Consider the following 17897-nt stretch of genomic DNA (forward strand, 5'->3'; position numbering starts at 1 on the left):
CAGCAAAAAATAAAAACTTTGAGTATTAACTTACAAAATATTTCTTTAGAATAAGATAGAATTCACAACAAATTGCAAAGATTAAAGGTTAATTAGCACCATAAACTTCACAATGTCCAGAAGAAGGTTTAATTAGCTGACACCTCCTTTAAAATTGTACATTTTGAATACATACTTCTTCACATGATAATAATTTTATAATAGAAGAGAGAGATAATTCATTCCTTCATCTAACATGCTTAATAAAATTATTTTTATTATTCATAGTTTAGAAAAGCTTCATGTCATTTTTCTCAGCAGATGGCAATTGTGATGTGTTGCTTTGTCTGGAATCACTAGACTCCACCAGAACAAGATGCATTGGTTGGGCTAAAACAGAATCCCATCCATCAGGATGCCAAAGGGTGACTTCACATGGTCAGACACATTGTTTATAGCACTGTTTCAGACTTATGTTTAAAAGTATAGAAATTCTTAACCTTTCATTTGCATAAATCACGTCAAAAAAGAAAAATGTTCTTTGTTTTATTACTGTTATAAGCTGCTTAATCAAGTATATTCCATTTTGACTAGGTTTCAATGAGAATCAAATTATCATTTAAAAATTTGTACACCTGGGAATTAGGAGGATATTTCACAAACTAGCTCTGGCTCTGTATAATTGAAGCTTTGTTGTTGTTATTGTTGCTGTCGTTCCATGATCTACAGCCTTCTGGTATCCAGAAGATATGGTATGTAGTCAAAATACACATTCAGGGCAAGTTAATATTGTAACTGCACTGTTGGCTGTGTGCCTTTGGTCAAGGGCCCCAGTGAATTGGTGGAATGGATATGAAGAGTACTCTCATTGGCCATTCCTACCCTGGTGGGGCTAGAAGAAAACAAAAACAGAACTAAAAAATGAAATACGGAAATAATTCCCTAAACGCTAACCAAGTTCATAACCAACTGAACTTTCCCTCTACCCAGATCTCAAAAATCTCAGCCCAGCACTGTCTGTCATGAAGGCAGATGGGACTAGGAAAGAGGGATTCAAAGTGGAAACAGAAAACAATCAAAACTGATTATGGTTAAAATGGCTTATTTTGGCAAATTTTACAGAAGCATATGAGCATGGGGACGTAACACATAGGCTCCACCCACACAATTGTGGGACCTGAGAATTTGAAACTCATAGCTTCATGGTAAATCTGCCTCTGGTACTATGTATAAAAACACAAAGTTTGGGGACAGACACACCAAGGTTTTAATTGCTTCCTAGTTATATTATGTTCACTAATTCACTGAGTGTTATGGTTTGGCTGTGAGGTGTGCTCCAAAAGCCCACGTGAGACCATGCAGGAGGGTTCAGAGGAGAAATGATTGGTTTGCAAGAGTCTTAACCCAATCAGTGATTAATCCCTGATGGGATTAATTGAAGTAGTAGGATGTAGTTGAGGAAATTGGAATTGGGGCGTGGTTTTGAGGTATATATTTTGTATCTGGAGAGTGGAGATTCTCTCTCTCTCTCTCTCTCTCTCTCTCTCCCCCTCCCTCCCTGTCTCTTTCTCTCTCTCTCTCTCTCTCTCTGCTTTCTGATGATGTCAGCTGCTTCCCTCTGCCACTCTCTTTCACCATGATATTCTGCCTCACCTTGAGTTCCAAGGAATGGAGCCTGCCTTCTATGGACTAAGACCTCTGAAACTGTGAGCCCTCAAATAAACCTTTCCTCCTCTATAATTGTGCTGGTCAGATCATTTAGTCACAGTGTTGAAAAAGCTGACTACAATACTGAGCCAATCTAAGCTTCAGCTGTAAAACAGATATGACAAAATTTGCCTTATTTGATTGTTGTGGAGTTTAAATAAAATTCTATGCACATGTAATTCATATGCTGAGTACTCAATAATTAGTTACTATATTTCTTAGGAGATTAAATGTTCAACATTCTTTGCTCTCTGTAAGATAATCAAATAATCTACACTATTTTCCAAAATTTTTTTTAAACTTTGGTTTTCAGTACTTACCATCCTATACCTTTTCATTTGCCTTAATCTATCCAAGAACACACTCATCTTCCCCTCATTTTCCAATATGAAACCTGTATGTCCTTCTCTCCCCACCTGTTCTTTCTCATGTTTCACATTCTTTAGTACATGTTGCCAGGCCCATTCTGTGAGGATCTACAGCTGTATTCTCTGATAGAAATAAAATGTGGGCCACATTTGTAATTTTTCATTTTATAAAAGTAAGTTTAAAAAAAAAAAAACACTTTAAATCAGGTGAAATTTATTTCAGTATTTTATTTAATCCACTATATCCAAAACAGTATCCCAACATGTAATCATTTTGTGTGTTTGTGTGTGTGTGTGTGTGTGCATGCACGCACATGCGTATGTACATGATGAGGATTGAACCCAGGACCTCATGCATGCTAAGCATGAACTCTATCACTGAGCTACACCCTCAGCCCAGTATTTTAAAATTATTAATTAGATATTTTACATTATCTTCGTCATACTAAGTCTTCAAAATCCAGGATATATTTTACACATATAGCACTTTTATTAACAATAACTACATTTCAAATGTTCAGTAGCCACATGTGTCTAGTGGCTGCCATACTGCACAGCACATGCCTATAGCATGAATAATTTACATCATATTATTTAATATGTAATTACACAGTGCAATTATGTTGGCTAGTTTTTCTTGTATGTCAGTCTTGCCCAGTCAGAATCTAGGTTCTTTGAAGGAAGGAACTCCTCTTCAAGTTCTATATCTCTGAGATGCTGCACCCAAGCACAGAAAACACTCAGTAAAGGTTTGCAGATGGATGATTTGGATGAATTTAGTAATCCTGGAAGGAAAAATGCAATAGACAATGTGATTTCCTTTCACGTGCGCTACTTTTATCCTTCTGTGAGTGTTGTTTATCCCAGAATGTAAATTCTCACAGTATGTGGAATAATGCCAATATCAGACTAGTATTAATAAATCTGCTCTGACATTAGCATGAATAATGAAAGTGGAAAAAAAAAAAAAAGAGAGAGAGAAGGTGGGTAGTTGCACATGGTGAAGACTTGCTTGTGTAGTAAACACAAACTTCTGGTATGAATGAAGAACAACATCATCCCACCACCTTACCTAAAAGTGGGGCTCTAGTTTTTTAAGTATTTATTTACCAGCAATCAAAAAATACAGAATTGCTTTTGACTTGCAGCTCTGCTGTGAAAGTAGAAGTTACTTTCAAGGTACAATCAGAGAAGTCATACCCAATGACACAGGGTATGCAGTGTGCTACAAAATACTAAGGTCTTCTCACAAACCTTTAAAACAATGATATGGGGAGAATCTGTCATATTTCTAACCTGAACATTTTTTGATATTCAGATAAGAATCAAGTCAAACAACACAAATGTAAAATATTTTCAGACTTTAAAAATCCACATTGCAATAGCATTATAGATTCAGGGAGAAGCTGAATTTCCAAATATGGTCTTTATTTCTTATGGGTGTGTAAGAAAGTGTGGTTTATAATGTGGAAAATCTCCAAGGTGCAATGAAAGGAGCAGAAATTTTAAAGAGGTATGACTCATCCAGTGAATCACTAAGTATTCTGGGAAAAGGTATCTTGGCATTTTATAGTTATATTAGCTTTAAATAACTTTAAAATGTATCCTGATTATCAGGTTGACAACAGGCAATATTTTCCACATTATATCACATTATTCGACTGAAAATGTATTTTGTTTTATTTCCTTTCCTGTGTGTGCCAAAGGTAAAACAAAGTAAAACATTCTAAAAAAAAGTCACTGATTTACATTCTCATGTTGAAAAGTTGCCTCCCAAACATCTAACAAAAAAAAGTTTGTAGACACACCAAAGATAACATTAATTATTTCTCAGTGTTAAAACATTCTACTTTATTTCCCAATATTTCAGCTTTCCTATAAAAAATCTTAACAAAGCGCTTAAGGAAATTCCACTTTTCCAGCAAACCTTCCTAAAAGAAGACTCCTCTTCCATCTCTTAATTCCGTTGGTGATTTCTGTGTGTATACAAAGCTCATATTAATGATACCCTGCCACTTACTGTGGTTATTTTTCCATGTTGCTAAATCCTAGCTCTACAATACATAAGCTTCTTGGAGCCATAGGCCATGTCTTATCCATCCAGAGCCTTAGATATAATAGCCATTCAATAAATGTGCTAGAAATCATGATTTTGATCATGACTTACAGAAGCACCATTCAGCAGACCAATAGCATGTGGGGGCAATGCAGTCTTTACAAATGCACAGTAATATTTGGATATTTCTATCTCTTCCAATTCCATTCCTTGACTACCTTTTTAAACAAAAGTACATAGCATTTCATCAACATTTTCATTCCAAAGACTCCAGTTGAATTTGAATTACAATAAAAACCTAAAAAGTCTACTGAGGTCTAACATCAAACAAAGCTTTTTCTCTCTTACCATTATATTTTAAATGCTTTTTAGTGTCTAATCATAGTCAAGATTACAACTTACACATAATATATAGCCACTGTAGTTGTTTTTTTTTTTTTTTTCCAAATTTAATAATATTCTAAAACCTAATTTTGTGTATAGGCTTTATTTAAATGTGATTGCTACTCAGCAATTTCAGAGGAAAGTATAGTACATCAGACCTAACATTTACAAGGAACTCTGAAGTCAACACTCTCTATAAACAAGAAAAACAGAAACACTTCCAAATAAGCAGCCTGAGAGCCAAAGGAGGGAGATAATTTGCAGTATAAAGTCTTTTGGCCTCCTGAGCACTGTGCCCAATGGATGCTGCTGTAAGAAAATGAAGCATGTGACATGCAGGGGGGAAGTGCAAGTGTGTGGGCTTACCGATGCCAGACTACAGAAGTGGCTCAAGAGTAAGAGGCCATTGATGAGAAGAAGGTTTGGATTAACTGTGGCCTTGAAGTTACCCCTGGAAAGTGAGTAACACTCAGTTGTGAGAGGTGCATTAACCTCTTCAGACCACTAGGGTTCAAAGTGTTCCATAAGGGGTAATTTATTAAATGGGTCCTAATTGCTCAGTAATGTACCTTCCAAAAGTCATTTCTCTGTGCTGTGATTAGGCCTGGGATTTGCCAAGCGCTGTCATTCTCTTTGCAACTCCATAATGGAACTCTAGGATATGGGAGGCTGATCCACTGGACAGCTATATCTCTAATCCAGGTTTAGAATCCTACCAACAAAGCCAGAAAAACTTTCATTTAATCCCCCAGTGTGTAAATACTGAGATACGAAATTGATCCACCTCATTTTCATGCCTTTTACTAAACAAATATATGTATGTATATATACATATATGCGTACCTACATATATATACACATTTGAATAGAATATGGATAACTGGTTTCATTGTTTTGAAAAGACACATTTTTAAGGTTTGTGAATCATCTGTTTCATTAAATTCTTTCTTCAAGGTATAAAAATATGCCTTTTGCTTGTTTCTTTTGACACCTACAAACAAATTTTCTTTTGGTCTATCTGCTTCGCATAGAGGCCAAACAACATGATTTTCCAATTGATTTCCAACATGAAACAGAGACCATCCAATCAGCCACCCACTCTGTCACTGATTCCCATCAGGACTCCTTAGGCCCTAGTTTTGTTAATTAGCAAGGCCAGCAGGGGGAGTGCAAGAGCACTGTTACAAAAAAAATGAAATCAAATTTTTAAAAAATAGCAACAATTAGAAGTAGGAAATCTGACATTACACTACAGAGGATTACAACGCATAATCTAAATATGGAAGCAGCCTTAGGGATATCATTTAGGCAGCAGGGTACAACAGAAGAAACAGGAATTCTAGTCACTGCCAAAGTCTTCTGCCGTTCACTAACCAGGCTGTTGTTACTGTGCCTCATTTTTAATGTCTTGCAGTGGACTCTTACCGTAACTTCCATTAAGATAGGAAAGGCTTCTGTCCTCTATAAGACAAGGTGATTACTTGAACAATGGGAATTATTATCTCAGGAATGAAAACTGATGTCATTACTCTCTTGGGGGTCTAGGTCACTTCTTAGATTTGATCACAAGTACAAAACACCTGGGTAGTATCCCCTAATGCCTTAAGCACAGAGGTTCAATCAGACCATGGAGTGAGACACATATCTTATTAACATAAATAAATAAAAATAATTAAGCTACAAAAAAGCATGAGGATGGTTTTCATCACAGAGAAATTGCATATTCTAATTCCATACTTTGTTTCACAACTCCTATTTCCAGACACTGAAAGAAGTGATACATTTTCCAAACATGTTTTCCACTAATTGTTACAAAGGAGTCCTGTTTGAATCTGCTGAAGGGCTCAGGATGGCTCAGGATGGCTCAGGATTATTTAGAACTTCAAATTTGCCCTTAAGGGAAAGTGTTACAGTGTTTTCCAGAAGTCTTAAATAGAGTTCCTTACCAGATAATTTGTGCCGGTCCCATAACCACTCTTTCCCAAAGGACATCTTTGAGAAAATGAAAACTGAAACAAACCAGGCTGTATACCATTCTGAATTAAATAAAATATTTCTTTGTTTGGCAAGATTTGAATAATCTTGAGAATACTAGAACTTGTCTGGAAGTTTAGCAGAAAAAGTTTGAAAAGTAAATATTCAGTTCTGCTTTCTCCAGTAGATGTCACTTTCTGTACATAGGATATCAAGATATATAAGAAGTATTCCTCACAGCCCTGGCAAAAAATAACTTTGGGTTTCCGCCATATTTAACAATTTTTTAAGCCTTCAATGATATTTTCTGGTGTTTGGAACCTCCAGGAATAGTTAAAGCAAAATGAATGCTATTAATTAACCAACTTGTACATTTCTATGTAGACTTACCAATGGCCATTAGACCTAACATGATACAATATTGTTAGTGCCTTTTCAACAGTTACAGGAACTAAGTATTATTCTAAATCTCAGCATTAAATTAATTTGCCAAAAAAAATATGGTTTCTGAGTAAATAAGCAGTCATTAATAAAGCTCTGCATACTTACCAAGATCCTAATTAAATATGAGTTTTCTTATTATTATTTCAAGGGTCACTCTGGATTTTCTATATCATTTCAATTTCCACATCAGCTTCATATGTCTCAAGAAAAAAAGTGTTTCTCTGAAGCATTTCACTGTACAGAAAGAAGTGTCAGCTCTAGAATAAGAGAAAGAGAATGAAGGGAGGGAGGGAAAAAAGAAAGAAAAAACATTATAAATATTAAATAACATTTTTATGGTACCCACATGTCCAAGAATGAAAACCAAAGGATAGAAAAATATTAATAGTAAGAATTAGATTAATTCTTCCTAAAATACTTTCCAAAATGCTCTATGTGTTTCTAAACATAAGCCTCATTATGCTGTTCTATTTGTATTCCAACGCAGTCAAATTTTATATTTGAGTTGTTTTAATAGATGACTTTGAAATGACAGAGGAGAGTGCATTTTTGTTTCTTATTGATCCAATCAAGATTTTGCTTGTATCTACTATAACCTGAAATAGTAAGAAAGGTTACAGAGGCTTTTTAAATGTTGATGTCTGGGTCACATCTGATTCAGTCACTGTATTGACAAATGTGATTTGATAATTGCCAAATTAAGCTCATGAGAAAATTAAACAACTACTTTTATTTTTAGATGCTTCAAACAAAAGATATGAAGTTAGGTAGCAAATAATGATAGGGTACCAGAACAAAATTCCCTAGGAAGGCGAATTGGGCATGTGGCTTTTACAAAACAAAGGAATCTATCTGGTCATCAACATAAACATCTAAATGGTCTCTTTAGGTTTTAAATTTTTTGCTGCACAAAGAGTAAACCCAAAGAGCTAGATTGTTATCTGAGGTAGAGATTTCTTGACTTGTTAACTGGGAAGTTCTGCCACCATTCTTGTGTATACTGGGTTAAAACAAAGAAATTCTATGGGTTTGGGTAATAAACGGATTTAGAGGCTTCACCTCAGGCTACTGATTCAACTTCATTTCAGCTTGAAGAGACCTAAAGTCATGAATGTACCGAGGGCAAGTAGTTTACTTTTAATTCAGTCTGAATTAGGATCCCACTTCATAATAAAGCCTAGAGTGTTTTTTTCAACTATTCAGAGCAAATAGGTTTGCCAAAAGAAAAACAAAGATAGAACTGGAAGAATAGAAACGAATTCACAGTAATGCACACTAAGCTGAATTCCTGAGGAAAAGGACTTCACTGGAGCCTCCGCTGAACACTTCTGAGAACAGTCTCAGCTCTCCACCACTCTAGATCTTGTGCAGTCTTATCAACAAATAAATATTAACCTGTAAATTTGAAAGAAAATGATGCCATGAAGATTGACTTGAAATTGAAGCTAACTGATTGACATCATGTGTGCTTTGATTAGAGCTCTGAGAAGAGCCATATAAAGCATACGGTCTGGTATTCCTGTCAGTACTCTCTGTGTGAAATAGGAGCCAGTGCTCCTGTTTGTGTAGCTGCCCTGGTCAGACAAGGAGTCAATGGAAGACCTGGAACTCCATAGCCCTATTCTTAGGTCTTTTTTCTGTTTTTATAAATTCCTTTCCCCTATGATATCTGAAATCCTATTTAATAGATTACAACAGGAAACTTAGGACACTTTGAGAAAAGTCAGTTGCTTAATCCCATAGATCACATTTTTTTTTTTTTAAATAATGATTCTAGGAGCTAGGGATATAGCTCAGTTGGTAGAATGCTTGCCTAGCATACACAAGGCCCTGGCTTCACCACCACCTGCACCACAAAAAAAAAAAAAAAAAAAATGTGATTCCATTATCATTACTTGTACCACGTCTTCCAAGTGATTTCTATAGGCGATTTTATTAAATACTGAACACAAAATAAAATTTGTGGCATATATGTAAAAATTCAAGCACATAAATAAGGTGGACATCTGTGTATTCCATAACTAACTTAAGGAATGGAACATTACCACCATCTTTTGAATCTTAAACCCCTTCCTATCCCATCTTCCTTCTCTTCATAGATAACATCATCCTGAATTTTGTGTTAAACAGTTCCTACTTTCTCTCTAGCTTGCTCACTCTTTCTCCTTTTTAATGACAAAACTGCTTCATAGGAATTTTGAGTACTGATCATTTGTTTAGAAAAATACAATAAAACTTGGAGAAAATTGACATTATAAGCATTTTTTGATCAGTTAAAATGTTTATTTGGCCAATACTATATGAATTATTAGAATTCAATTACCAAAATATCAAAATCATATGGAGAATAAGAATACATTCACCTGCATCTATCAGTAAAATTCTATATAGTACCCTGCATGTAAACTGCACTTTTAATAAATGATGTTTTCAGAAATCATGTAGTATAAGATTTTGGACTCCAGAAGGGATTTCTAAGAAAATATGTTTCAGTTCAATTTCTGAAGACTTTATTTAAAAAGGAAAAAAAAAAAAACAAATTTTTTTAGCCTATAAGGTTTATATGACCCCTTACCCAAAGATAGGATCAGGATCCAGATAACTGATCATTAAACTTCTGAGCATATTATTAAGGGAAAGAGTTCTCAAATTACCAAGCTGCTCCACCAGCCCTGACTCAAAGATGTGAAGATGAGCAAGTCCTGCAGGGGTGGAGGGTGTGTTCTGATGCCCTGGGTGAGAAGGGACAGGAAAGCAAGAGAGGGAATAAGAGCAGAGAAGGGGTGGGGCATCCTGCTCCTTTGGACTTCCATCTCCTCCTCTTCTGCATTCCAAAGTGGACTGCAAACCCAGCCTCCACCAATAAGCAGCAGAATCCAAGTCTGTAGTTACTCAGGGAAAAATCGCCCCAAGTGTGAATCGGCTTCAAAAAAGAGGAAAAAACTCCAGAATTGCTCCCCTTGGCACACAGGCACATCCAACCTTTGTATCTTGTATCAGCACTATCCACCCTGGAGTTAACTTTCCACAATTTAAGTCGGGGACATTTTTTTAGCATGTAGGAGTATCTAAGTCAAAATTTACCAACAAAGTAGAGCTTATGATTATTTTAAATAAAATGTTAAGTGAAAACTCAGTTTTGTACTAAAGTTAGAGTGTCCTAAATTCACATATGTTATCAGCATGGGTGTTATTGAATTCTGTTTAAAGTTACTAAGAAATATTCCAGGCCCGAACCCTAAAATAGGAAAATGAGACATTTAAGGCATCGGTTGTTAGAATTGTGAATAAGACCCTTGATAGATTGATTACCTAATGGCAAGTGTGACAAGTGTGACAACAGATTTAGGAATAACATTACCACCTCAGTAAGAAATAAACATGAATATTACTAATGATTAATTTCTTTAATATTTTAAATAATTTTGAAAGCATTCAAGGTACTATAAATTAATAATAGCAGATTGAAGGGTTGTGTAATAATCTTGGTCACAATGCCACCTACATATCTTCTTTTCAATATACTTGGGAAATATTTTCAACTTCTCATCCTGTAGTTTATCTTACTGTCAGGTTCATTCTCCTTTTTTTCACAGCTGCATTCCAAGTTAAGTCCTCAGATTATCTTTGGCTTGGACTGGTTTCCCCATCTTCAAAGTTCGCCCTTCAATTTCTTTACACGGTACTACCAGGCGGTGTTGCAAACCAGTTTCTGTCTTTTGCTTCTCTTTTGAAGTTCCAATTTTCCATGGAAATCATTCTAACATGCTCAGTATGGCATTTAAGCAAGTCTTCTATCTAATTTTCCAGGCTTCTCCCCAACTTCTGAAAAACTATATTATTTCTGGATCTAATACGTAATCATTTTCATATATCGCAAAATCCCCTTCACCTACAATGCTCTGTCCTGCCCTTGCCCTATTCTATAGTTTTGCAGGCTGAAATCCTACTGGTCCCCCAAACAGAAGTACTGATTCTATGTGCAGTCCTTGAATTCATCTCAAACTCTTAGAGCTCCCAAAGCACTTCAGTCATGCTTATAATACAGCATTAAGCATGTACTGCCTCATATTTTAATTATGAAGGGTATAGGTCTGTGAACTCCCCTGATCCCTGGATGGGGTTTGTACCTGACAATCCTTTGACATGTAGAATAGCACAAAATCAGCATAGTATTTGTAGCATCAAATCAAATGGTCAAGGAATATAGCAAAAGAGAAGATTATTATCTTTTGTCAAGGTTTTGAAAAAATCACTGAGTTTATCATTTCTATGGATATTTTATTATAAATTTGCTAACTTTTTTTCAAAGTACCTTTTGAGAATTTCAATGTCCCCAGAAATATGCTAGGTCAAAAAATCAAACACAAGCTTTCTAAAAGGAAAACCTATACCCAAATACAATTTACTATAACACAAAGCCATAAATAGTCAGAAAAGGTCAAAGCAAAATGCCCTGAAATCACAGAGGAGAGAGCAATTCTTGAAGAAAGGAGATAGTAACAGAGAATGGACCACTCTCAAATCTCTAAAGTAAACCTTAAAAGACAAGTAGCTATGGGTCAAATAATCATGAAGCCAAGGCAGGTACAGCTTGTAGTTGAAGACTTGCTTGATAGCATTCAAAGGCATCCTTCAGTTATACTACAACATTATGGCACCCCAGAACTGTGCATCATTGTGGTCCAGGGAAGGAGCAGACTTGGTCCATAGAGGTAAAGACCATGTTTAGGGGTTGTCTCAACATCATGTAGAAGTTCAGTTATAATTTTTTTAATATTTCACTACTTGTCTTTTCTAGTCTTTTTACAGTCTCTACTTAGAAGGACCAGCCAAGAATATGGCAATTCTTATCATTCCAATATTTATTAAATAATTATGGAACAAAACAGGTTGCAGTTTAGACTTATCAAACTGCAGGAAATCTTAGAAAGTGTTTTTTAAATTCAATAATTTTCAAACTGTGTGTATGTGTGTGCGTGGGGGGGTGTATGCTGGGGATTGAATCCAGGGTCTCACCAACTCCAGCCAAGTACTGACAAGATACACTCCTACACAGTTTTCAAACTTTTAAGTCCTTTCCCTTTTCTGAAATTAAATTTTGCTGATATCAATATGCAAACATGAAAAAAAGAGGATAATAATCTGTCCTAAGTTCTACCAGCTCTTCTTCCCTTCTCCACCAAGACCCTACTGGTTCTTTGCAGCCTTAGGGACTCAGAGGCATGGTTTGAAAAGTGCTGCCTCTAGACCCACCTCCTCTTTTATAATTGAGGAAATAGACAGCCAAAGAATTTGAAGTACCTCATACAAGTTCATCACTGTGGTTAGTGGCAGAAAAGGAAATGGAAGTCCCTTAACTGCCACTCCACTGTTCTTTCAAGATAAAATTAATTCTATTTACCTAGCAAAATGAGCACAAGGTCCAAGGGTCTCCCAAGGTGACATTTAGGATGGAGAGAGACTGTTTCTTTTTCATGATAAGACATTATTGGAATTCAGCAATTTATTGTTAAGTAATTCAGAATCAATGCTGTCTTTTATTTTATTCTACCTTTCCTTCATTTTGATATTGAATTACCAGAAATGACAGCTCCCACATTCTCTAACTTCTTAATCCTAGACAAGGAGGAAAGTTAAAGAAATTCATCTCTGTGGTGGCATTGGCCAGTCAGGCACTTTTCTGCTATAGAAATGAAGGTTTAGTGTGGTATTTTTCTCAGTTTGAAACGGCAGAAAAAAACTAAAATGACTTTCCTATATCAGAGATTGTGAGGAAGGAGAACAATAATGTTTAGATTCATTGGATAGCCCAAGATGTTGTTTAAATTTAGAGAAAGGGTTTAAAACACACACACACACACACACACACACACACACACACACACAAAGGACTTACTGAAAATCATCAAATATATAGGTATTGAAAGTTTAGTACCTATGACTTAATGGAAAAATCAATTTCGTTAGGGGAGAAAAATATTGTTTTCCTTCACAGACCTCTGCTACTGACATTACATTAAGTGAAATATTATAGATAAATAATTGTGAAGAAGTTTGGAGACTTTAAATGGTTTTATACTAATATTATGACAAAGCATTTACTGAAATAAGTAATAGCAATACTTGCTTATTAAGATTAAATGAATTAATAACTTTGGAGTGTCAAACTTTTGCTATAGCCCAAAAATAACAAGGTATGATTTACAAATATAATGCTAAATATGACAATACTGACAAATTGTAATTTAAGACTTCAATAAAGACTTTAACTTTATCAATGCCATTGCTTTTGGAACTTTTGGATATTCTTGATTATTAATAACATAGAAGTCATCTTAGTTTCTTTGCTAGGAAGAAATTCAACAAAATGCAAAAGTCTCTCTTTCCAGTTATGCCTCACCTGGATTATACCTCTCCAATTTAAATGCCTGCCTTAAAGCATGGCCCAGCAAAAAGATAGAGATTGATTTTCTAAACAGACCACAATCCCCCAGCCTCTTCCAAATGAGTGCTATTGTGTGCCATGATTTTCATATGATATCAGTAACTTCATCAATCATCCAAGAAAGCAGACAGAACACAATAAAGAGACTTGCAGAGTAGTGCATTAGAGAAATACTCCATAACTTACAGATAATAACCCAAGCATAAACTTCCAAGAGAAATTAATTGTAAGTGATTCTACTTTAAGGCAAGCCCTAAATAAGTCATTAATTTATAAGTCTATTTCAAATATTGCTCGGCACACCTGCTATATGTAAATAGACACACATCCCAAAAAGCCACTATCAGTATCAAATTAATGATTAGTTACTTGCTGAGTAAAATGAAAAGTTTTTATTTAAGTTGCAAAGTTGTCTACATTTTACATCTCCAATCATTTTAAAGTATTCAGGTACATTGTTATCAAAATATTCTTACTGTTATTAAAGTGTTCTCATAAATTGTTCTTAACACTCTTACTTCATCTGTCCCTTTTAAATGGAACAACATTCATCAAAACTATATGCTCTCCAAGGGAAGTTTATTTTTTCATGAGAGATTTAAAGTTGGGCCATTCTCTAGTTATATATATTAGATGCTAGTTTAGAAATGAGCTGTACAGGAATCCTTATGTGTTGAATTCTATTTAGGAGAGCAAGTAAGGGCTCTTCAGGCTTAGGCCTGAAACTCTGTCTCTGAAAAGGAAACTCTGTCTTGGGAGGGAAATATGATGTCCAACCACTTTATACCTGGCTGGTCTCCAAGTGCATGACGAATTGCAAAAATACAACATACAAAGGGAATATTTATGTTTCTTCCTCCTTCATCAGATACACAGTATTTTTTCTCCCATGTCACAAATACGGTAACCACAATTTACAAGTATATGCACAATCAAACAGCTATTGATTTAGCGATGCATTTCTTTGATGTCCCTTGCCTTAACCTCATTTATAAAGCTGTTTTGCATTATTTCAAACTGTCAATGATTTGTGACTCATGAATATTCAAATCTAATTTGCACTTACCTTTTTGGTATGCATGCTTACTTGCAATATGTCTCTACATTTGCCCTTTTGTTTTGTATTTATTTGTGGATTGTTTTATTGAAATAATACTCTTTTAAAAGCATAGTAAGTCTATTTAAAAACAACAGGAGTGGCTGCTGATTGACTCTTCTTGATCTCAGCACACTGTCTATATTTTGCTGCTTAGCAAGTTTAGTCATTCTGCAAACATGTCTCTATTATTAAAAATAGCCATGCCTTTGCTAGTTGATGTCAATTTCAGTGGGATGGGTTTACTTTTGCTAGACTACATGTCTCTAGGAAAGAGTCAACAATTTTTAGATGAACTTGAGCCTTATACAAAAAAGAAAGAAAGAAAGGATTATTTCTGGTGGAAAAACAAAAAGTTCATGCAGAACTGAGCCCTTCATGTCAGTGTGGATCAACTTTTCCACTTACATTGTGGAATGCAAGAAATGAAACCTAATGCTCTCAAGCACTAAAAAGCCCTTTTAGATGTCTTTCAGATGATGATAGCTAAAGGAGACACCCAGGACTTTGTGGATTGCAGGTATGTCACTAGTGATTGAAGCTCCAAAACAGCAGAGCAGGGAGCCACCTGCCTACGGAATAAGCAGAGTTTTTCTTGCAAAACCTGTTCAGGGACAAATAGAAAGTGTTGTATGAAAAATTAAATAAAGAAAGAACATCTCTTTTGTAATTGATTTCTGGACTCAACTGTGTTTTCTAAGAAAATCCAAATAATTAAATGCCCTACTCTGCCAAAAAGCAAAAATTTAAATCTGTATGCTTTTATACCAGTAGCTAAAATAGAAAAATAATAGCATTTACAATGCAATAGCTGTGGCTTTCCTTAATTTGCATCATACTCAATTTATAAACTGCCTTTTAAGCTGTAATAAACAAACAAACAAATAAATGGTCATCTATTCTTTCCCATTTCACTAAAAAGTTGTTTCCAAAATGATTCTGCACAAAAAACGAACAGGATCTCTTAGTTCACAGACTCTCGATAACACATTTATCTTTTTACAAATTTTTCATGGTTCCTCAATTTCCATATTCCCTCAGGTAATATGATCTCCTTCCAAAAGTTACTAAATTGCTAACTACCCATTTTGAAGTTTTTTTTTTTTTTTTTTTTTTTTTTTTTAATTTAGAAACTCCGTTTTTTTATTACAAGGAAAAGGTTTTGCTGCTGGGATATTTTCTGTGTGTTTAAAGAAATGTCCTTTGTCTGAAAGACTTCATACTGTTTCTTCAAACTTGTCATCTATATGGTGGTTTGTATTATTATCCACTCCATTTTGAAAATAAACATAATAGATTCACTGGGCCCTATAATACACTACCCAAAGCTATCTATGGAAGACGCACCTCCAGAGGATGCTATTGTTGTACAATAACTAAATGGTTTATCACATCCATGAATTGGAAGATGCCTCCCTGGGAAATAGAAAACCCTAAAGACAGGGTTCTACCCATGTTCCTTGATTCTTCTACTGACTTTTGTGTAAACTTGAGCAAATTGCCTAATCTTTAAAAGCCTTGATCTCCTCAACAGGAAAACAGGTGGCAACAGTACCTACCTTAGATTGTTTTGAGAATTAAATACTGTTATTATTCAAGATTTATGTTATTATGCAAGATTTAGCATACTGGTTGGTATTTGATGCTAATATGAACTATAGCTCAATTTTTGTAAGAAATTGAACCTCGTCTCTAGCTGATGATTGCTTCTTAGAATGAGCCACTTTCATTTTCTCACTATCAATTCCATGCCCCCTCCACTGTGTATCAGTAATTTGGTTAAAACATTTGCTCCCAACTGCGGGGCTGGGACCTCCCTCTAATCAGTTCAGGATCCCTGGTGGAGACTTCCATGAGGTCATGGAAATGAGATGTGACAGGAAGTTTGCTGGAACCTTCCTGATTTTTTTTTTCCCACACATATTCCCACAACAGCATCCAGAAAAAGAAAAAAAGTCACTCTTCCCCTCAGTGTGGTTGCAGAACAGGAGACTCGGAATTGATGTGGCCACCTGTCACCAGCCTGAGGGTAAAACTGATACATCTAAGAGGGCAAAGCCAAGAGAATCAAAGAGAAAGATAGAAGGAAGCTGTCCCACCTCTTGCCAATGGAAAACTTTATTTTTTTTTTTTTTATTGCTTAAGCAAGTCAAAATAAAATTTTCTATTTCTTACAGCCAAGAATGTTTTAAGTAATTCACAGAGATAGACTAAAGAGTCGTCCCATGCCTGGGTTTACACAGGCATGTAAACGTGTTATAAGTCCTTCAACCTCTTCTACAATGTGACCCAGCCACATCTCTACATTATGTCTCTGGGAATAGAAAGATTCAGAGCACAAACTTCAAGATTTCTCCAAACTCCTAAATAACCAGCAGAACACTAGTGCTCTTTTTGCTTTTGTTAAGAATGGAATTCAAGGAAAAGGTGCCTATTCTGTCTTGCTTCTGTAACGTCATCTCAGGTTCATAGGTTGAAGAATTTTAGTAATCACAATATATTCTGAATTTTACTTTCTTTACCTTCCACAAAATCACGACCTAAAGCAGATGTAACCACATATATATAATCCAATGGCATGAGGTCAAGTGAAAATTGTTTTGTTTGTTTTATGATTTTATGTTCCTATTTCTAGCTGAATAATTTAATCTGATATATGTAATTTAAAAATAAATTCATGTCCTCAAGCTTCATTTTTCATTTATATAAAATAAATCCAGTTTGCTTAAGCTCTTAGGAATCTGAATAATCTATTATATGATCAAAATAGGCAATATCAAAATAAAAATCAAACAATGCACCCTTCAGAGTACTGAATCAGCTCAGTTTTTCTCCACCCCTCTTCCCACCCCATCTGCCCCAAGCTATCCATGGTTTAATCTTATCAGGAGCTCTCGGGATTATAGCTCTGGTACTACTTTGAATAGGCAGTGAGAGAGGAGACCAGGTAATTCTCTACTGCCCTAAAATATATAGTATCATAGGTCTGGAGACATTCTTAGATAGTTATCTAAAGGGCCAGCTGCAAATAATGCCAGAGACGTGCCTAGAGTCATACCAAGGGAAACAAGTCATGTGACTCCCAGGCCAGCATCTTTTCATTATACCACCACACCTCTCAGGTGTAGGGGTTCTTAAAATTTGTATGAATAAATACATTACTAAATTTAATTTGTTGAGTGAACTTTTGTTGCTTAATTTATCTCCATGAGAAGTTAGCTATATCATATCTGTTTTACAGTTTTATTAATTATGTATTTTAAGATATAGAAGGTAAACTCACTGACCTACCTTACAAATTGAATTCTATTAGCCACAAAATATTAGGAGTAAAAAGGGAACATGTATATAGATGTAACACACTTAAAATATGGTATTATAAGATTAATATGCATCATTATACAAGAAGTTTAAAAACTTGAAATGGATAAATTCATGTAA

At 35.2% G+C, this 17897-nt stretch overlaps 1 long non-coding RNA gene across 1 annotated transcript in view; it reads right to left on the reverse strand.

Annotated features, from left to right (window-relative positions):
• Positions 1-2296: 2296 nt before the first annotated feature.
• LOC124977078 (uncharacterized) overlaps positions 2297-17897 on the reverse strand; it is a 36858-nt gene continuing 21257 nt past the window's right edge. Inside the window, exons 2-3 of the long non-coding RNA XR_007107104.1 lie at positions 7018-7169; positions 2297-2839 (exon numbers count right to left, since the gene is read on the reverse strand). This is a non-coding gene — a long non-coding RNA (uncharacterized LOC124977078). The remainder of the gene's footprint in view (positions 2840-7017; positions 7170-17897) is intronic.

This window comes from Sciurus carolinensis, chromosome 2 (assembly GCF_902686445.1).
Source record: "Sciurus carolinensis chromosome 2, mSciCar1.2, whole genome shotgun sequence".
NCBI classification, from domain to species: domain Eukaryota; kingdom Metazoa; phylum Chordata; class Mammalia; order Rodentia; family Sciuridae; genus Sciurus; species Sciurus carolinensis.